This window comes from Somniosus microcephalus, unplaced genomic scaffold, assembly GCF_052327205.1.
Source record: "Somniosus microcephalus isolate GS21.2 unplaced genomic scaffold, FLI_Smic_1.0 unresolved_chr1, whole genome shotgun sequence".
Lineage (NCBI taxonomy): Eukaryota > Metazoa > Chordata > Chondrichthyes > Squaliformes > Somniosidae > Somniosus > Somniosus microcephalus.
Genome location: NW_028225179.1, coordinates 556914 through 579109, shown reverse-complemented (window position 1 = coordinate 579109; position 22196 = coordinate 556914). Strand labels below are relative to the sequence as shown.

Below are 22196 nucleotides of genomic sequence, written 5' to 3'. Positions count from 1 at the left end.
TGGGAAAGAGCAGGGGAGTTATCCCCAGTGGTCATTATAACATTGGTGTTGGTGGGAGCTTGTTGTGTGCTAATTGACCGCCGCATTTCTTACAACAGTGACTACACTTCAAAAGTCCTTAATTGGCTGTAAAACACTTTGGGACATCCGGTGGTGGTGAAAGGCGCAAGTCTTTCTTTCTTCACTGATCTCACCAGCGACCTCTTCTGACTGTTGGTTGATTGACATTACAAGAGGATTTGAGTACAGGATAAAGAAGTCTTACTCCAGTTATATAGGGCCTTGGTGAGACCACACCTGGAGTACTGTGTACAATTTTGGTCTCCTTACCTAAGGAAGGATATATTTGCCACAGAGGGAGTGCAACAAAGGTTCACGAGATTGATTCCTGGGATGGCGGGACTGTCGTATGAGAAGAGATTGAGTAAACTAGGCCTGTATTCTCTTGAATTCAGAAGAATGAGAGGGGATCTCATTGAAGCATACAAAATTATTACAGGGCTTGATAGGGTGGATGCTGGGAGAATGTTTCCCTTGGCTGGGGAGTCTAGAACCAGGGGCCACAGCCTCAGGATAAAGGGTCGGCCATTCAGGACTGAGATGAGAAGAAATTTCTTCACTCAGAGGGTGGTGAATCTTTGGAATTCTCTACCCCAGAGGGCTGTGGAGGCTCAGTCATTGGGTATATTCAAAACAGAAGTCGATAGATTTTTGACCAGTAAGGGCATCAAGGGATATGGCGATAGGGCCGGTGAATGGAGTTGAGGCAGAAGATCAGCCATGATCTCATTTAATGGTGGAGCAGGCTTGAGGGGCTGAATGGCCCTCTCCTGCTCCTATGTAAAGAACTAGATGTAATATCTCCAAGTTTGCAGAAGACACAAAGCTGGGTGGGCGTGTGTGCTGTGAGGAGGATGCCGAGAAACTCCAGTATGATTTGGACAGGTTGGGTGATTGGGCAGATGCATGGCAGATGCAGTATAATGTGGATAAATGTGAGGTTATCCACTTTGGTGGCAAAAACAGGAAGGCAGATTATTACCTGAACGGCAATAGATTGGGAGGAGGGGAAGTGCAATGAGACCTGGGTGTCCTTGTGCACCAGTTGCTGAAGGTAAACATGCAGGTGCAGCAGGCGGTTAAGAAGGCAAATGGTGTGTTGACCTTCGTAGCGAGAGGGTTTGAGTACAGGAACAAGGATGTCTTGCTGCAGTTGTACAGGGCCTTGGTGAGACCACACCTTGAGTATTGTGTGCAGTTTTGGTCACCTTATCTGAGGAAGAATGTTCTTGCCATGGAGTGCAGCGAAGATTCACCAGACTGATACCTGGGATGGCAGGAATGACGTATGAGGAGAGATTGGGTTGATTGGGCTTATACTCGCTGGAGTTTAGAAGAATGAGAGGGGATCTCATTGAAACTTATAAAATCCTAACAGGACTAGACAGACTAGATGCAGGAAGGATGTTCCCGATGGTTGGGGAAGTCCAAACCAGGGGTCACAGTCTAAGGATAAGGGGTAAGCCATTTAAGACAGAGATGAGGAGGAATTTCTTCACCCAGAGAGTGGTGAACCTGTGGAATTCTCTACCACAGAAGGCAGTTGAGGCCAATTCATTAAATATATTCAAGAAGGAGTTAGATATATTTCTTAAGGCTAAAGGGATCAAGGGATATGGGGAGAAGGCAGGGACAGGGTACTGAGTTTGGATGATCAGTCATGATCTCATGGAATGGGGAGCAGGCTCGAGGGGCTGAATGGCCTACTCATGCTCCTATCTTCTATGTTTCAATGGTTATCCCTCAATTAAGATAACAAAATGATAGATTATCAGATTGCTGTTTGTGGGAGCTTGCTGTGCGCTAATTGACTGCTGCGTTTCTTACATTACAACAGTGACAACACTTCAAAAGTACTTCATTGGCTATAAAGCGCTTTGGGACGTCTGGTGGTGGTGAAAGGCGCTATATAAATGCAAGTCTTTCTTCCTTCACTGGTCTCACCAGCGACCTCTGCTGGCTGACAGTTGATTGACAGCTGAGAGTCCGCGCATGCGCAGGCGCGACGGCGGTTTCGGTCGGGTCCGGCACAGCGACCCCTCCCGGTCACCAAGGGTAATAACCGCGCATGCCCAGAGTAGACCAACCCCCTTCCCCCACTCGGAGCTGCGCCTGTGCACTCGGATCCTGTCGGACGGAGTTGGCGCGGGGCATTCGGGGAAGGGCACTGGGACCCTGAAGCCCCGCCCACTCCCTGTGATGCAGGTGGAACCGGCCGGTCTTTCCTCCACCAAGATGGCGGCGCGTAGCCCGGGCCTATCACCGAGAAAAAGCCTCACCGCTGCCGTCCGGCGGAACACAGACCGAGCCGCTGGATCTCATTCGGGCCTGAGGCCGTTCTCCAACTTTATAAACCCTGCGGTGCGGCCTACCCGCAGTTTATTAATCTCCCGACTCCGCTCCTGCTGACCTGCAGCTCCGCCCGGTGACCGCGCAAGGATTTCTTTGTGAAGTTGGTGAGGGACACGTGACCCGGACCCATGGCCTGATTGATGGGAGCTTCCGACCAATAGGGAGCGAGCAGGGCGGGGCTGGAGGAGTGAGCCGGCGGCGGGTCCTCCAACCAATTGGGGAGCCTGAGGGGCGCGACTAGCGCCGGCTGATTGTCTGATCCGCAGGGCAGCGAGTTTCTCCAGTCCCTTGTTCAGGGCCCGGAGGCCAGGGGAGGCTGTGGGCCTTTATTCCCCGCATTGGACACAAGGCTCTGTCTCACAACACACTGGCTCAGGTTTTAATACAGACTTTTTAAATTCATCAATAAAATCAGATAAACCCCGTGCTTCTGTGGAACAAACTTTCTAATATTTCATAGAATCATAGAATGGTTACAGCGCAGAAGGAGGCCATTTGGCCCGTTGAGCCTGCTCCGCCATTCAATAAGATCATGGCTGATCATCCAAACTCAGTACCCTGTTCCTGCCTTCTCGCCATATCCCTTGATCCCTTTTGCCTTAAGAAATATATCTAACTCCTTCTTGAATATATTTAATGATACTTATCCAATTCCCTTTTGAAAGCCGTGATTGAATCTGCCTCCACCACCCTTTCAAGCAGTGCATTCCAGATCCTAACCACTCGCTGCGTAAAAAGTTTTTCCTCATGTCGCCTTTGGTTCTTCTGCCAATCACCTTAAATCTGTGTCCTCTGGTTCTCGACCCTTCCGCCAATGGGAACAGTGTCTCTCTATCTACTCTGTCTAGACCCCTCATGATTTTGAACACCTCCATCAAATCTCCTCTCAACCTTCTCTGCTCTAAGGAGAACAACCCCAGCTTCTCCAGTCTATCCACGTAACTGAAGTCCCTCATCCCTGGAACCATTCTTGTAAATCTTTTCTGCACCCTCTCTAAGGCCTTGACATCCTTCATAAAGTGCGGTGCCCAGAATTGGACACAATTCACCAGTTGAGGTTGAACCACTGTTTTATAAAGGTTCATCATAACTTCCTTGCTTTTGGACTCTCTGCCTCTATTTATAAAGCCCAGGATCCCGTATGCTTTTTTAACCGCTTTCTCAACCTGCCCTGCCACCTTCAATGATTTGTGCACATATACCCCCAGGTCCCTCTGTTCATGCACCCACTTTAGAATTGTACCCTTTAGTTTATATTGCCTCTCCTCATTCTTCCTACCAAAATGTATCACTTCGCACTTTTCTGCATTAAATTTCATCGGCCACGTGTCCGTCCATTCCACCAGCCTGTCTACGTCCTCTTGATGTCTGTCACTATCCTCCTCACTGTTCACGATACTTCCAAGTTTTGTGACATCTGCAAATTTTGAAATTGTGCCCTGTACACCCAAGTCCAAGTCATTAATATATATATCAAGAAAAGCAGTGGTCCTAGTACCGACCCCTGGGGAACACCACTGTGTACCTTCCTCTAGTCCGAAACACAACCGGTCACCACTACTCTCTGTTTTCTGTCACTTTGCCAATTTCATATCCATGTTGCCACTGTCCCTTTTATTCCATGGCCTTCAACTTTGCTGGTAATCCTATTATGTGGCACTTTGTCGAACGCCTTTTGGAAATCCATGTACACCACGTCAACCGCAGTGCCCTCATCAACCCTTTCTGTTACCTCATCAAAAAACTCAATCAGAATCAGAGCGGCCAGGCCCAGCGGACATGCGGCCAGAGCCCCGGCACCAGGAAACCCAGGGTGTAGCGCCTCCCCCATCCAAGCCGCTGCTTCCCGGTTTCTTCAGCTGGTTCCACCGAGTCCAACTCAGGTCAAAGGACAGGAGCCAGGCTCCCAGAATGGCCGGCAGCCCTGGGGAGCATGCGCACTCTCAGCGGGGAAATCAGCGCATTGGATGGAGTGGTTTCTGGGGCGTGGTGAATTGTGGGTGCTGCGGCCACCATTAGTCAGCGGCTTTCGGGAAGTTTTATTGCAGGCTGACGGAAGTCAGTCCCTGGCCGCCTGTGTAGGTCTTTTTGTTGCTTCATTTTGAGCTGGAGTGGAGATGGAGGAGAAGCTGCTGGGTTTAACCCCCAGTACTTCTGAGCCCAGGAGGACCCAACAATTTCCAATGTGAGACTGTCAAGGGAGGTGGATTCTGGGGGAGATTAGGTTGTTAAACAGACACTGTCCCTACAATGTAAAAGAGTATTGTTTTAGGAACAAGTATTTCTGTAGAGGCTTTTAATCCAGTTTACATCTACAGATTTGCTTTAATTCATTCTTGGGATGTGGGCGCCGCTCGCAAGAGCAGCAAATATGGCCAATCCCCAGTTGCCCGTTGAGAAGGGGGTGGTGAGTCGCCTTCTTGAACTCCTGCAGTCCGTGTGGTGAAGGTACTCCCACAATGTTGTTCGGTAAGGAGTTCGAGGATTTTGACCCAGCAACGATGAATATGTCTTAAGTCAGGATGGTGTGTGACTTGGAGAGTAACTTGGAGATGATGGTGCTCCCATGCAACAGCTGCCCTTGTCCTTCTAGGTGGTGAAGGTTGTGGGTTTTGGATGTTCTGTCAAAGTTCTGGTCGAGTTGCAGATGTATAAAATCCATCTTCTTCGCCCCCCTCCCCCTCCCCCTCCCACCTCTCTCTCTCTCTCCTCCCATAGAGGCCAGAGTCGTGTGTAGGCCCAGACCAGGTGGTGGATTCCCTTCCCTGAGGGACATTAATGAACCAGTTGGATTTTTATGACAATCCGGCAGCTTTCATGGTCACTTTTTTCTAGTGCCGGCCCCACAAATGACCAGATTCATTAAACTCAATTTCACAACCTGGCTTTGGTTTCTTGTGTGTTCTCTCTCACACTCCCCGTTTTAAAGTAATTTTACAGGGTGTGCTGCCTCTCCCTCTAACTTAACCTCACTGTATGTATTTAACTTACTTATATATGTATAACCTACCTGTTGGGGCCGTTGCCCCTTTAACTTACCTTTTAGGGCCATTGCCCCTTTAAGACGCACCTTAGCGTGCTGACGTCACGTCACGTACAACGTAGCGTGCTGACGTCACGGCACGTACGACGTGACGTGCGTGAGGCGGCTGCCGGCCCGACTCGGCCTTCCAGAAAGGCTGCCGGCACAGCCCGGCCTAGCGTCTTTGGCCGCATCTACCAGCCGCCGGGAGCGACGCGATCTTCCGCTCCCGCGGCAAGCATCGGCTCAGCCTGGCCTCCAGCTCCCGCTCCCGACTTCGGCCTCCACGGCCAGAAACGCGACCACGCGCATCACGTGGCGCCCCAAGCGCGGACAACGCTACCGAGCGTGATGAGGTCATCACGCTCCCCACAGGACTGCTACGTAGTCCTCGTGGAGTCCTCGCTGGGACACAGACCTACACCACGGTGCTCCTACAGCAGCACAGGCTCCGGGCAGTTGTATTGTCCCCATGCTTGAGTCTTGGAAATTGTTTGTCTGTAAGTATTTTAGAATGCTATGGATGATTAATGTGCACTGTATGTTGTAGAAAATGTTTAGTTGTAACTTTTCTCTGCCTAGCTGATTAACTAGTAGCTGTATTTTCATACACTATGTACAGGGCTAATTTAAAGAGAATGCCTCCCAGTTTACTAAATGTACTGTGTTGCTCAGGCGTACCTAAATCTGTGTATACATATCAGTTATGCGCCTGTATACTAATGTGTGCTTCCATTTCTGTGTTGTATTTCAGTTTTACAATTAGAATCGTTCAGTAAAGTGTTACAAGAAAAGTCAAGCCTTGTGATTTTATTGGAAGATATCGAGTTGTTCGCTATCTGTCTAGCTCTGCATAGAATCGCGTTGCGAGGGCAGAACAGTAAAAAGACAACAGCACAGCGGGCTCAAGCGCAGGAAGATACCACTCAGCTACCATGAGTCTACGCTCAGGAAAACAATATACCCTAGAGGACGTCGACCAGTCAAGCGAGAAGCATGAGCCTCTCCTAGCAAACGATGCCAAGTCACAGCCCTCTAAAGTATCCCCTAGGTCATCTCGGCGGTCCAGCAGACCGTCGTCATCGACAGCTTCTGCAGCCGCCAAAGCACGTGCCAAGGCAAAAGCTGCCCAGGCTCAATTGTCCTTCGCTGAAAAAGAAGCTGACCTTATGAAGCAGAGAGCCGACCTCGAAGCTAGTATGATGAAGCAGAAAGCTGACCTTATGAAGCAGAGAGCCGACCTCGACGCTAGTGTGATGAAGCAGAGAGCTGACCTCGACGCTAGTGTGATGAAGCAGACAGCACAGTCCTCTAAAGTATCCACTAGATCATCTCGGCAGTCCAGCAGACCGTCGTCATCGAGAGCTTCTGCAGCCGCCAAAGCACGTGCCAAGGCAAAAGCTGCCCAGGCTCAATTGGCCCTTGCTGAAAAAGAAGCTAGGGTTATGAAGCAGAGAGCTGACCTCGCTGCCAGTCTCCACATTCTCCAAAGCCAGAGAGCTGCCGCTGCCGCTAAAGCTAAAGCCGCAGCTTATGAAGAAGGTGAGGAGAACGAAGGCGGGGAGCCCAGCCAGGAAACATATGTTCTGGGACAGCCCCTCAGTCCAGTGCAACGTACAAGTGAGTGTGTCCAACAACACTCCAAATTGTTCTCCAAGGAAACATCCAACTATCTCAACGCAGAACCAGCTACTCAACACAGTAGCAAACAGCCTGTTTTTGGAGACACTGAGCTTAAAGGAGAAGAAACAAGCAAGACTTACCTACAGAGACCTCCACAGCACTCGGCCAATCCAGCCAAGCAGTCCTCACCCGAGCCACAGGGTACACAGGACCTCGCTGGGTGCCTTATCCGCCGAGAGTTGTTGAGTTCGGGCCTTCTGGAGTTAGATGGCCGTCCTGAAAGTTGTTGGTCATGGAAAGAGCCCAACCTGAGACTACACAAGGTAGCATCGAACAGTGGACAGGTGATGGAAGCCTTCCCTGCAGAGGACCGTGCCAAGGATCTAAAGGATTTGCACCTTGGAGTGGATCCTCCCCCCCTTCAACGGAGCCTGGGGCTCTCCTGGAACCTGGAAACAGACAGCGTCACATTCCTGGTGTCCCGTGAAGAAAGGCCATTCACACGGAGAGACATCCTGTCCACAGTCAACAGTTTGTACGACCCTTTGGGGTTCGTAGCTCCCATAACAATGCAAGGAAAAGCATTTGTACGGGAACTCTCATCGGATCAGAGTGAGTGGGATGCTCCACTCCTCCCTGAAAAAGAAGCAAAATGGAACCTACAGTTGATCAGAGACAAGATTGACATCGATGTGGGCGCCGTCAAGTTCTTCACGGACAGCAAGATTGTACTTGGTTACATCCACAACTCCACAAGAAGGTTTTACGTGTATGTTTCCAACTGGGTGACTCGTATCAGACGATCCACTCACCCTGACCAGTGGTGCTATGTCCCCACGGACCTGAACCCTGCAGACCATGCTACCAGGTCTATACCAGCAGCACACCTACAGCAAAGCAGTTGGTTCTCGGGCCCCTCTTTCCTGTCTAATGTCAACACAGAGGAGACTCCTGAGTCCAATCCCTTCACCCTTGTGGAGCCTGAAGCTGATACCGAGATTCGGCCTGAAGTTACGACCCTGGTCACCAAAGCCTCAGAATCTCAGTTGGGCTCACAAAGCTTCGAGCGATTCTCAAGCTGGAGAACACTCTGCCGAACCACAGCCCGACTCATTCATGTAGCAGCATCCTTCAAGGGGAATTCGGACAACATAGAACGCAAAGGATGGAAATGTTCTAAAGAAGTATCCAGCACAAGTGAGCCATCACAAGCCAAAGGTGTGATCATTCGCTCTGTCCAGCATGATGTCTTCAAGGAGGAATTCAAATGTCTTGAAGAGGGACAGACATTCCCCAAGCAAAGAGGAGAGTATTTGTCCACCCTACAGAGCCGTAGGAAATGGACAGAAGACAAGCCAAACGTCAAAGTGAGAGACGTTGTCTTGCTGAAAGACAGCCAAGCACGCAGAAATGAATGGCCAGTGGGCCTGGTTGTCAAAACTCTGCCGACCAGGGACAAGAGGGTCCGCAAGGTGGAGGTGAAGATTGTCAAGGAGGGGCCTATCAAAGTGTTTCTGAGGCCAGTCTCAGAGATCCTCCTTTCTGAAGTAACCTAGAGAACGAACTCTGAGTATGTTGCAGCCAAAGGACGTTTTCTTCAGGTTTATTTTGTATCTGTAGTGGTACAATGGAATTGTACCAAGCGGGGAGTGTGCTGCCTCTCCCTCTAACTTAACCTCACTGTATGTATTTAACTTACTTATATATGTATAACCTACCTGTTGGGGCCGTTGCCCCTTTAACTTACCTTTTAGGGCCATTGCCCCTTTAAGACGCGCCTTAGCGTGCTGACGTCACGTCACGTACAACGTAGCATGCTGACGTCACGGCACGTACGACGTGACGTGCGTGAGGCGGCTGCCGGCCCGACTCGGCCTTCCAGAAAGGCTGCCGGCACAGCCCGGCCTAGCGTCTTTGGCCGCATCTACCAGCCGCCGGGAGCGACGCGATCTTCCGCTCCCGCGGCAAGCATCGGCTCAGCCTGGCCTCCAGCTCCCGCTCCCGACTTCGGCCTCCACGGCCAGAAACGCGACCACGCGCATCACGTGGCGCCCCAAGCGCGGACAACGCTACCGAGCGTGATGAGGTCATCACGCTCCCCACAGGACTGCTACGTAGTCCTCGTGGAGTCCTCGCTGGGACACAGACCTACACCACGGTGCTCCTACAGCAGCACAGGCTGTCCCCATGCTTGAGTCTTGGAAATTGTTTGTCTGTAAGTATTTTAGAATGCTATGGATGATTAATGTGCACTGTATGTTGTAGAAAATGTTTAGTTGTAACTTTTCTCTGCCTAGCTGATTAACTAGTAGCTGTATTTTCATACACTATGTACAGGGCTAATTTAAAGAGAATGCCTCCCAGTTTACTAAATGTACTGTGTTGCTCAGGCGTACCTAAATCTGTGTATACATATCAGTTATGCGCCTGTATACTAATGTGTGCTTCCATTTCTGTGTTGTATTTCAGTTTTACAATTAGAATCGTTCAGTAAAGTGTTACAAGAAAAGTCAAGCCTTGTGATTTTATTGGAAGATATCGAGTTGTTCGCTATCTGTCTAGCTCTGCATAGAATCGCGTTGCGAGGGCAGAACACAGGGTATTAGAAGGGGAGGAATTTACAGATGGCAAGCTCAAACCAAACATCACGCCAAGATCTGACAGAGTCACTCGACTCATCGTATCTGAATATCACCGGCCTCTGAACATGGAAGCAAAAAGCACCGTTCACAGCGGGGAGAAACCGTACACGTGTTCTGTGTGTGGACGAGGCTTCAGCCAATCCTTTGGCCTATCGACACACAAGTGCATTCACACTGGAGGCCATTCACCTGCTCTGAGTGTGGGAAGGGATTCACTAATTCATCTCACCTACTGAGACACCAGCGAGTTCACACTGGGGAGAGGCAGTTCACCTGCTCGGTGTGTGGGAAGGGATTCACTCAATCATCCAACCTGCTGAATCATCAGCACGCTCACACTGATGAGAGACCTTTTAAATGCCTGGACTGTGGGAAGTGCTATAAAAGTTCCTGGGAACTGACGTACCATCAACGTGTTCACACTGACGAGAGGCCGCTCAGGTGCTCTCACTGCGGGACTGGGTTCAGGCGATCATCTGAACTCACTGTCCATCAGCGCACTCACACCGGGGAGAGGCCGTTCACCTGCTCCGTGTGTGGGAAGGGATTCACTCAGTCATCCACCCTGCTGAGACACCAGCCAGTTCACAAGTGACTGCAGGGGTCGGATTCTGCTGTTATTGCTGCTGTTAATCACATCCAGGACTGAACCATGTTCATTCTGACAATTGGGTTTTGTTTCTGCTGATGTTAATAACCCCTATAACTGGGCTGGAGTTTAATATTCTGGATATATGTCAAATAAACCAACTTTGTTTTAAACACATTGTTGTAGATTTTCTTCTTTCCCACCTGAGTGTTCAGCATCACCTGGCTGGAGCTCAGAAAGGACAATCTGGGGGAGGATCGTACAGTGGGAACAGAACTCTAGCCTGGACACAGTCCTTCAGGGCCACACTGAGAGGGGCAAACGGCACTTTGGTCTTTCTTGTCTCTCTTCACTGACAGCAAAGTTGCTGTGCGGGTTAATCTCGAGGCGTGTGAGAAACGTGTCCCAGCCGCTCTCTGCCATGGTTCAGAGCTCCTAGGCATGGAACAGAAGGCTCCTTCAGGAATGTACCCCAGTGCTTTTTTTTTTCAATGGCCTTATTAACCTGTGTCGCTACTTTGTGATTTGTGTATCTGTATCCCTGGATCCCTCTGCTCCTCCAGCCCATTTAGACTCTTAAGAGAGGAAAAATTCGGTGATGCCCCCTTTGGGTTGCCAACGTCGCCGGGGCTAATTTTAGCCCCCCGAAAAAGTTAGCGCCCCTGTGCATTAATTTCAGTGGTAGTGCCCCAGGCGGGAGGCGGGGTGCTACTGGAAGCGCTCCCCTCCTTCTTGAGCCGCTACCAGTGAATTTCACGGCACTTCGTGCAACAGCGCCACGCCCATCGGCACATAGCACCGCGTCATAGCAGACCTCCCGCCCTGATTAAAGGGGAGGGGCCTAGTGCTGCGCACACTGGGGCCCTGCTGGACCACCGGGGAGCGGGGTGTCGGATCAAGAGGAGCGCTGGGCTGAGCGATCGCGGCCGGCACCCCGAAGGGGAAGGGGGCAGGTGCTGGCAGTCGGCCAAAATAAAAAGTTGCTGCCCGACACCTGCCCTTTAAGTGGCACCGCCGTGGCTGCAGGATCGGCCCCTGACCCTGTCGGACATATCGTCCGGCGATAGGTCAGGGGTCACAACCCAAGTTTGCAGCCGGGGTGCTGCGCACGATGATGACGTCATTGCCGGCGGTGCAGTGCCACGGGGCGCTACTGGCTACCGCCGCTGCTAACCTCCCGCTGAATATCACAGGAGGCACAAAGCAACACAATTTCACCCCCTTGTCCAAGTAGTGTGTGGCCTCCTTATACTTCCCACCAAAACACACCACCTCACACTGACCTGTAGTGAAATTCATTAACACACCACCTCACACTGATCTACAGTGAAATTCACTAACACACCACCTCACACAGATCTAGTGAAATTCATTAACACACCGCCTCACACTGACCTAGTGAAATTCATTAACACACCACCTCACACGGATCTAGTGAAATTCATTAACACCACCTCACACTGATCTATCATGAAATTCATTAACACACCACCTCACACTGATCTATCGTGAAATTCATTAACACACCACCTCACACTGATCGACAGTGAAATTCATTTGCCAATTACATGCCCATTGTGAAATTTATTAATGTCTTCTTGCATTTTGTCTTCCTCAGAATTAACTCTACCTCCCAATTTGGTGTTATCGACAAACTTTGAAATTGTTCTTCTGATTCCCGAGTCCAAATCGTTTATGTAAATGGTGAACAACAGTGAGCCCAGCGCCGATCCCTGTGGAACACCACTTCCCATCTTTTGCCAGTCTGAGTAGCTACTCCCAACCCCTACTCTCTGTTTTCTAACCAGCTTGCTATCCATAAATGGTATGTAAGATCGACAAGATGACCCGGGTCAGGCCGTGTGGAGTGAAGGGCCTGGCAGCAGAATGGATGGAAAGATGGCTACAAAACAGAAGTCAGAGGGTTGGAGTTAAGGGAAGTTTGTAGCGATCTTTCCATCCATTCTGTTGCCTGGCCCTTGACTCCACACGGCCTGACTGTGGTCATCTTGTAGACCGTACATACTGCAGACACAGTGCACCAGTGGTGGAGGGGGTGGATATTGAGTCCTGTGGCAGGGGCGCTGATTAAGTGGATTTCTCTGTCCGTGAGTTTTGAGGCATTGCTAGTGGCGATTTTCACCACTTTCCACCTTTAAAAAAACCTTGCTGCCAGTTTATTAAAGCCATTAACAGCCGCTCGGGTGGGACACACCAATAAATGAGGCCTTGTAAGTTTCCCTCAGAATGACAGGCCTGAACTCGAGTTAGAAAACATTTAGCAATTAAACCAGACTGGGCGGGGCCTGAGGTGTGAGTTAGTAATGGAAAATTGGTGGCCAGCGTACTTCACACCAGGGCTGAGGACCCGGGTACTCGGGTTTCTGTATCATTTATTGATTAATTTAGTTTATTGCCCAATCTCAATCAGACTGGCGGGTCATCTTGCTGTCTGACGGAGGCGAGGTTCCCCAGTGGAGGGCTTTCTACGCGGGGGTCCTTCCCTGCACCATTGGGGATCTGGGGTGGAGACTGTTGCAGGGAGCTGTCGTGTGCAACAGTTTTTTAATTCCTTTCCGGACTCCAAGGCCAGATGTGTTTTTTGCGGCCTAGAGGAGTCCCCGGGCCGTGTATATATTCAGTGTGAGAGGTTACAGCCCCTCTATAGTTACCTGAAGGGGCTGCTCCTCAACTCTTGGTTACACTTTAGCCCCACACTCCTAAACTTTGTCCGCCTGGTGCGGAGGGGGGTGGGTAAGTTGGAGGATCTGCTGTTGGACCTGCTCTTGGGCCTGGTGAAAACAGCAATTTGTAGGTCCAGAATGGGCGGGGCCCATGGGGGGTCACTCTGGCTGCCTGCCTCTCTCCCGTGGTCTTGTCCCTGCCCGGGTGGCCCTGGAGAGGGAGCAGGTGGAGTCCACCGGTTCAATTGATACCTTCCTTGACCGGTGGACACGGAAGGTATCAAAATGCGATAATTGATCCTCACAATCACATTGTGATGTAATTATTAATTGTGTGTGTGTCACAAATCCATTTCTTCTATTTTGATACAAAAGTTCTACTAGACATGTTAAACTACTAGTTATTTAATCAGGGCTGCAGCTGCTGAAAAGTTGACTGTACTGAGGTTTGTGGCCAGAGCTGGCAGACATGTTGTTCTGAAGTCTGATGTCTCACACCTGAAGAGTCTGTTTATGTCGTGTTGTAATGACCTGTTTCTGTTGCCTGGTGTCAGAAATAGAAATCAAAGGGAGATGATGGCCCAGAAATTCGGGTCTCCACGGGTGAGTACGTACGGGGTACTCACCCGTAGACCCGATGGAAGTGCTGGTTTCCTGCATGCACTGCGCATGTGCGGGAAACCGGCACTTCCGTTCCTCTGAACGAAGAAGTTCAGAGGTCGAACGCGTGCACGGGGGCGCCTGCGCATCAAACTTTGTTTTTTTTTAATATATACAGGTATTCCCGGGAGGGTAAGCCTGCAGAATTTAGAAATATAAAAAGCAGGTGTAAGGCCTGCTTTTTACAAGGTAAGTGGTGAATTAATTAAAATTAAAACATTTTTCCCCACAGGTTTATTATTTTTTAAATACTTTAAAGGTAAGTTGATTTTTAGCCCCGTTAGAAAATAAAATTATTTTTTTCAAAAATTTAAATTATTGTTTAAAATAGTTATTTCATGTAATTTACAGTTTATTTAAAATACGTGATTAAAAAAAAATGTATTTGAAGATTTAGTGCTGTTTTGGGGCCGTAGTATTTATAAGTCTTGACAGGTCTTCCTGTCAGACTTATGAACGGAGCATTCCCTGCTCCGATTGGCTCCCCGTGGCCCACGTGATCCCAGGGGACGCATCGAACTAACTGCGCCCCTGGGATACGCAAGCACTGCGCGCCGGCAGATGGACCAGGCCCCGGATCGGAATTCCACGGGGGCCCAGAGGTCAACGGCCAGCGCGCAAGGTAAGTGCAGATCGGGGGCTTACACCCGCGGGAAGCCCCCGACCCGAATTTCTGGGCCGATGCCTCACTCTGTTAATCAACTCGTTGACACATTCCCATGCATTTCCTTTCTTAATTTACAAAGATCACAACTCCATTAGTGAACAATGGATTGCCAGTCTGCCACTTTTTAGTGAGACTTGAAAGGATTCGCTGTGAAGCTACACCTGCCCATCTGTCTGTGTGTCACTGTGCTTGGATTGTGTTAGACAACAGTCCTAATATCTCGCCTGCATCCATTACAACTTTTGAAATGTTAGATTGTACTTGGAAGAAGCTGAGTTTGAATCTGACAATTCTGAAATTGGGAGCTGTTAATGATTTCTGTTTTTCACATAACTATATAGTGATGTGATCAGTCAAAGCAAATTAAAAGATGCTGCTATTTACTGAACACAACTGAATAATTCTACAAGGATGCTATCGCAGTCTTGCTCAGTATTAACTACACCCCCCAATTTCATGTTATCTGCAAATTTTGAAATTGTACTTCTGATTCCCAAGTCCAAATCATTCATGTAAATGGTGAACAACAGTGGTCCCAGCACCGATCCCCGTGGAACACCACTTCCCACCTTCCGCCCGTCTGAGTAAATACCTTTCACTCATCCCGTCACTATAACTGGACTTGACTCCATTCCCGTGCCGAGGGGATTGCTGTACCAGACGGGAGGGGCAACATTTGGGGACTCTCGATTCTCCACCAATTCCCATTCCCCTTCTTTCTGGTGGATAATGGAGGTGCCACTGTGTGTAATGTGCAAGTCAGTAAGAATTGTCAGCAAGGATTAATCTGCACTTTCTAATGGAGATGTTCATCAGTGGAACCTTTCAGACACTGAATTGTAGATTTTATCCCAAAGATTAATATACGATTGAAGTAAAAGTTCATAATTTTATTGTGAAATAATTCAGGGACTTTCATCAGAAATTAAGGGGAAACATCAGACAGCAGTTCTTAAATAAACACTGCAGCTCCAACAACTCAATCAGCTATATATCCAGAATATTAAACTCCAGCCTAGTTATAGGGATATTAACATCAGCAGAAACAAACCCCAACTGTCAGAATGAACATGGTTCAGTCCTGGATGTGATTAACAGCAGAATCCTACCCATGCAGTCCCATGTGAACTCGCTGGTGTCAGCAGGTTAGATGATCGATTAAATCCCTTCTCGCACATTGAGCAGGTGAACGGCCTCTCCCCAGTGTGAACTCGCTGGTGTGTCTGGAGAATGCACAAGCGAGTGATCCTGAACCAGCTGCTAGTGGGCATGCTCAGGGGCAGAGTCCCAGGACCAGCTGCTAGTGGGCATGCTCAGGGGCAGAGTCCCAGAATCAGCTGCTACTGCGCATGCTCAGGGGCAGAGTCCCTGGACCAGCTGCTAGTGGGCATGCTCTGAGGCAGCGGAGTCCCAGGACCAGCTGCTAGTGCGCATGCTCAGGGGCAGAGTCCCAGGATCAGCTGCTAGTGTGCACGCTCAGGGGCATAGAGTCCCAGTACCAGCTGCTAGTGGGCATTCTCAGGGGCAGAGTCCCAGGACCAGCTGCTAGTGGGCATGCTCAGGGGTAGCAGAGTCCCAGGACGAGCTGCTAGAGGGCATGCTCAGGGGCAGAGTCCCAGGACCAACTGCTAGTGGGCATTCTCAGGGGCAGAGTCCCAGAACCAGCTGCTAGGGGGCGTGCTCAGGGGCCCAGAGTTCCAGGACCAGCTGCTACTGGGCATGCTCAGGACCAGCAGAGTCCCAGGACCAGCTGCTAGTGCGCATGCTCAGGGGCAGAGTCCCAGGACCAGCTGCTAGTGCGCAAGTTCAGGGGCAGAGTCCCAGGACCAACTGCTAGTGGGCATTCTCAGGGGCAGAGTACCAGAACCAGCTGCTAGTGGGCATGCTCAGGGGCAGAGTCCCAGGACCAGCTGCTAGTGGGCATGCTCAGGGGCAGAGTCCCAGGACCAGCTGCTGGTGTGCATGCTCAGGGGCAGAGTTCCAGGAACAGCTGCTAGTGGGCATGCTCAGGGGCAAAGTCCCAGGACCAGCTGCTAGTGTGCATGGTCAGGGGCAGAGTACCAGGACCAGCTGCTAGTGTGCATGCTCAGGGGCAGCAGAGTCCCAGGACCAGCTTCCAGTGGGCATGCTCAGGGGCAGAGTCCCAGAACCAGCTGCTAGTGGGCATGCTCAGGGGCAGCAGATTCCCAGGACCAGCTGCTAGTGGGCATGCTCAGGGGCAGAGTCCCAGGACCAGCTGCTAGTGGACATGCTCAGGGGCAGCAGAGTCCCAGGACCAGCTGCGAGTGGACATGCTCAGGGGCAGAGTCCCAGGACCAGCTGCTAGTGCGCATGCTCAGGGGAGCAGAGTCCCAGAACCAGCTGCCAGTGGGCATACTCAGGGGCAGAGTCCCAGGACCAGCTGCTAGTGGGCATGCTCAGGGGCAGAGTCCCAGGACCAGCTGCTAGTGCGCATGCTCAGGGGCACAGAGTCCCAGGACCAGCTGCTAGTGGGCATGCTCAGGGGCAGCAGAGCCCCAGGACTAGCTGCTAGTGGGCATGCTCAGGGGCAGAGTCCCAGGACCAGCTGCTAGTGGGCATGCTCAGGGGCAGAGTCCCAGGACCAGCTGCTCGTAGGCATGCTCAGGGGAGCAGAGTCCCAGAACCAGCTGCTAGTGCGCATGCTCAAGGGCAGAGTCCCAGGACCAGCTGCTGGTGCGCATGCTCAGGGGCAGAGTCCCAGGACCAGCTGCTAGTGGGCATGCTCAGGGGCAAAGTCCCAGGACCAGCTGCTAGTGGGCATGCTCAGGGGCAGAGTCCCAGGACCAGCTGCTAGTGCGCATGCTCAGGGGCAGCAGAGTCCCAGGACCAGCTTCTAGTGGGCATGCTCAGGGGCAGAGTCCCAGAACCAGCTCCTAGTGGGCATGCTCAGGGGCAGCAGATTCACAGGACCAACTGCTAGTGCGCATGCTCAGGGGAGCAGAGTCCCAGAACCAGCTGCCAGTGGGCATACTCAGGGGCAGAGTCCCAGGACCAGCTGCTAGTGGGCATGCTCAGGGGCACAGAGTCCCAGGACCAGCTGCTAGTGGGCATGCTCAGGGGCTGCAGAGCCCCAGGACTAGCTGCTAGTGGGCATGCTCAGGGGCAGAGTCCCATAACCAGCTGCTAGTGGGCATGCTCAGGGGCAGAGTCCCAGAACCAGCTGCTAGTGGGCATGCTCAGGGGCCCAGAGTCCCAGGTCCAGCTGCTGGTGGGCATGCTCAAGGGCAGCACAGTCCCAGAACCAGCTGCTAGTGGGCATGCTCAGGGGCCCAGAGTCCCAGGTCCAGCTGCTGGTGGGCATGCTAAGGGGCAGCAGAGTCCCAGGATTGGTACTGGTGGGTATGCTCAGGGGCAGCAGAGTCCCAGGACCAGCTGCTAGTGGGTATGCTCAGGGGCAGCACAGTCCCAGAACCAGCTGCTAGTGGGCATCCTCAGGGGCAGAGTCCCAGGACTGGAGGCTGGTGGGCATGCTCAGGGGCAGAGTACCAGGACCAGCTGCTAGTGGGCATGCTCAGGGGCAGAGTCCCAGGACTGGCTGCTGGTGGGCATGCTCAGGGGCAGAGTCCCAGGACCATCTGCTAGTGGGCATGCTCAGGACCAGCAGAGTCCCAGGACCAGCTGCTAGTGCGCAGGCTCAGGGTCCCAGGACCAGCTGCTAGTGGGCATGCTCAGGGGCAGAGTCCCAGGACCAGCTGCTAGTGGGCATGCTCAGGGGCAGAGTCCCAGGACCAGCTGCTAGTGGGCATGCTCAGGGGCAGAGTCCCAGGACCAGCTGCTAGTGCGCAAGCTCAGGGGCAGAGTCCCAGGACCAGCCACTAGTGCGCATGCTCAGGGGCAGCAGATTCCCAGGACCAGCTGCTAGTGCGCATGCTCGGGGGAGCAGAGTCCCAGAACCAGCTGCTAGTGGGCATACTCAGGGGCAGAGTCCCAGGACCAGCTGCTAGTGCGCATGCTGAGGTGCAGCAGAGTCCCAGGACCAGCTTCTAGTGGGCATGCTCAGGGGCAGAGTCCCAGAACCAGCTCCTAGTGGGCATGCTCAGGGGCAGCACAGTCCCAGAACCAGCTGCTAGTGGGCATGCTCAGGGGCAGCGGAGTCCCAGGACCAGCTGCTAGTGGGCATGCTCAGGGGCAGCTGCTAGTGGGCATGCTCAGGGGCAGCAGAGTCCCAGGACAAGCTGCTAGTGGGTATGCTCAGGGGCAGCACAGTCCCAGAACCAGCTGCTAGTGGGCATGCTCAGGGGCAGCGGAGTCCCAGGGCCAGCTGCTAGTGCGCAAGCTCAGGGGCAGAGTCCCAGGACCAGCTGCTAGTGCGCATGCTGAGGTGCAGCAGAGTCCCAGGACCAGCTTCTAGTGGGCATGCTCAGGGGCAGAGTCCCAGAACCAGCTCCCAGTGGGCATGCTCAGGGGCAGAGTCCCAGAACCAGCTGCTAGTGGGCATGCTCAGGGGCAGCACAGTCCCAGAACCAGCTGCTGGTGGGCATGCTCAGGGGCAGCGGAGTCCCAGGACCAGCTGCTAGTGGGCATGCTCAGGGGCAGCTGCTAGTGGGCATGCTCAGGGGCAGCAGAGTTCCACGACCAGCTGCTAGTGGGCATGCTCAGGGGCAGAGTCCCAGGACCAGCTGCTAGTGCGCATGCTCAGGGGCAGAGTCCCAGGGCCAGCTGCTGGTGGGCATGCTCAGGGGCAGAGTCCCAGAACCAGATGCTAGTGGGCATGCTCAGGGGCAGTGTCCCAGGACCAGCTGCTAGTGGGCATGCTCAGGGGCAGTGTCCCAGGACCAGCTGCTAATGGGCATGCTCAGGGGCCCGGAGTCCCACAACCAGCTGCTAGTCGGCATGCTCAGGGGCAGAGTCCCAGAACCAGCTCCAAGTGGGCACGCTCATGGGCAGCAGATTCCCAGGACCAGCTGTTAGTGCGCATGCTCAGGGGAGCAGAGTCCCAGAACCAGCTGCTAGTGGGCATACTCAGGGGCAGAGTCCCAGGACCAGCTGCTTCCGCGCATGCTCAGGGGCAGCAGAGTCCCAAGACCAGCTGCTAGTGGGCATGCTCAGGGGCAGAGTCCCAGGACCAGCTGCTAGTGCGCATGCTCAGGGGGCAGAGTCCCAGGACCAGCTGCTAGTGGGCATGCTCAAGGGGAGAGTCCCAGGACTGGCTGCTGGTGGGCATGCTCAGGGGCAGTAGAGTCCCAGGACCAGCCGCTAGTGGGCATGCTCAGGGGAGCAGAGTCCCAGAACCAGCTCCTAGTGAGCATGTTCAGGGGAAGCAGAGTCCCAGGACCAGCTGCTAGTGGGCACGCTCAGGGGCAGCAGAGTCCCAGGACCAGCTGCTAGTGGGCATCCTCAGGGGCAGAGTCCCAGGACCAGCTGCTAGTGCGCATGCTCAGGGGCAGAGTCCCAGGACCAGCTGCTAGTGGGCATGCTCAGGGGCAGAGTCCCAGGACCAGCTGCTAGTGGGCATGCTCAGGGGCAGAGTCCCAGAACCAGCTCCTAGTGGGCATGCTCAGGGGCAGCAGAGTCCCAGGACCAGCTGCTAGTGGGCATGCTCAGGGGTAGCAGATTCCCAGGACCAGCTGCTAGTGGGCATGCTCAGGGGCAGCAGAGTCCCAGGACCAGCTGGTAGTGGGCACGCTCAGGGGCAGCACAGTCCCAGAACCAGCTGCTAGTGGGCATGCTCAGGGGCAGCGGAGTCCCAGGACCAGCTGCTCGTGGGCATGCTCAGGGGCAGCTGCTAGTGGGCATGCTCAGGGGCAGCAGAGTTCCACGGCCAGCTGCTAGTGCGCATGCTCAGGGGCAGAGTCCCAGGACCAGCTGCTAGTGGGCATGCTCAGGGGCAGAGTCCCAGGACCAGCTGCTAGTGCGCATGCTCAGGGGCACAGAGTCCCAGGACCAGCTGCTAGTGGGCATGCTCAGGGGCAGCAGAGCCCCAGGACTAGCTGCTAGTGGGCATGCTCAGGGGCAGAGTCCCAGGACCAGCTGCTAGTGGGCATGCTCAGGGGCAGAGTCCCAGGACCAGCTGCTCGTAGGCATGCTCAGGGGAGCAGAGTCCCAGAACCAGCTGCTAGTGCGCATGCTCAAGGGCAGAGTCCCAGGACCAGCTGCTGGTGCGCATGCTCAGGGGCAGAGTCCCAGGACCAGCTGCTAGTGGGCATGCTCAGGGGCAAAGTCCCAGGACCAGCTGCTAGTGGGCATGCTCAGGGGCAGAGTCCCAGGACCAGCTGCTAGTGCGCATGCTCAGGGGCAGCAGAGTCCCAGGACCAGCTTCTAGTGGGCATGCTCAGGGGCAGAGTCCCAGAACCAGCTCCTAGTGGGCATGCTCAGGGGCAGCAGATTCACAGGACCAACTGCTAGTGCGCATGCTCAGGGGAGCAGAGTCCCAGAACCAGCTGCCAGTGGGCATACTCAGGGGCAGAGTCCCAGGACCAGCTGCTAGTGGGCATGCTCAGGGGCACAGAGTCCCAGGACCAGCTGCTAGTGGGCATGCTCAGGGGCTGCAGAGCCCCAGGACTAGCTGCTAGTGGGCATGCTCAGGGGCAGAGTCCCATAACCAGCTGCTAGTGGGCATGCTCAGGGGCAGAGTCCCAGAACCAGCTGCTAGTGGGCATGCTCAGGGGCCCAGAGTCCCAGGTCCAGCTGCTGGTGGGCATGCTCAAGGGCAGCACAGTCCCAGAACCAGCTGCTAGTGGGCATGCTCAGGGGCCCAGAGTCCCAGGTCCAGCTGCTGGTGGGCATGCTAAGGGGCAGCAGAGTCCCAGGATTGGTACTGGTGGGTATGCTCAGGGGCAGCAGAGTCCCAGGACCAGCTGCTAGTGGGTATGCTCAGGGGCAGCACAGTCCCAGAACCAGCTGCTAGTGGGCATCCTCAGGGGCAGAGTCCCAGGACTGGAGGCTGGTGGGCATGCTCAGGGGCAGAGTACCAGGACCAGCTGCTAGTGGGCATGCTCAGGGGCAGAGTCCCAGGACTGGCTGCTGGTGGGCATGCTCAGGGGCAGAGTCCCAGGACCATCTGCTAGTGGGCATGCTCAGGACCAGCAGAGTCCCAGGACCAGCTGCTAGTGCGCAGGCTCAGGGTCCCAGGACCAGCTGCTAGTGGGCATGCTCAGGGGCAGAGTCCCAGGACCAGCTGCTAGTGGGCATGCTCAGGGGCAGAGTCCCAGGACCAGCTGCTAGTGGGCATGCTCAGGGGCAGAGTCCCAGGACCAGCTGCTAGTGCGCAAGCTCAGGGGCAGAGTCCCAGGACCAGCCACTAGTGCGCATGCTCAGGGGCAGCAGATTCCCAGGACCAGCTGCTAGTGCGCATGCTCGGGGGAGCAGAGTCCCAGAACCAGCTGCTAGTGGGCATACTCAGGGGCAGAGTCCCAGGACCAGCTGCTAGTGCGCATGCTGAGGTGCAGCAGAGTCCCAGGACCAGCTTCTAGTGGGCATGCTCAGGGGCAGAGTCCCAGAACCAGCTCCTAGTGGGCATGCTCAGGGGCAGCACAGTCCCAGAACCAGCTGCTAGTGGGCATGCTCAGGGGCAGCGGAGTCCCAGGACCAGCTGCTAGTGGGCATGCTCAGGGGCAGCTGCTAGTGGGCATGCTCAGGGGCAGCAGAGTCCCAGGACAAGCTGCTAGTGGGTATGCTCAGGGGCAGCACAGTCCCAGAACCAGCTGCTAGTGGGCATGCTCAGGGGCAGCGGAGTCCCAGGGCCAGCTGCTAGTGCGCAAGCTCAGGGGCAGAGTCCCAGGACCAGCTGCTAGTGCGCATGCTGAGGTGCAGCAGAGTCCCAGGACCAGCTTCTAGTGGGCATGCTCAGGGGCAGAGTCCCAGAACCAGCTCCCAGTGGGCATGCTCAGGGGCAGAGTCCCAGAACCAGCTGCTAGTGGGCATGCTCAGGGGCAGC

At 53.7% G+C, this 22196-nt stretch overlaps 1 protein-coding gene across 1 annotated transcript in view; it reads right to left on the bottom strand.

Moving 5' to 3' along the window:
* LOC147093065 (uncharacterized) overlaps nucleotides 1-22196 on the bottom strand; it is a 46612-nt gene that overhangs the window by 4043 nt on the left and 20373 nt on the right. The window lies entirely within an intron of this gene.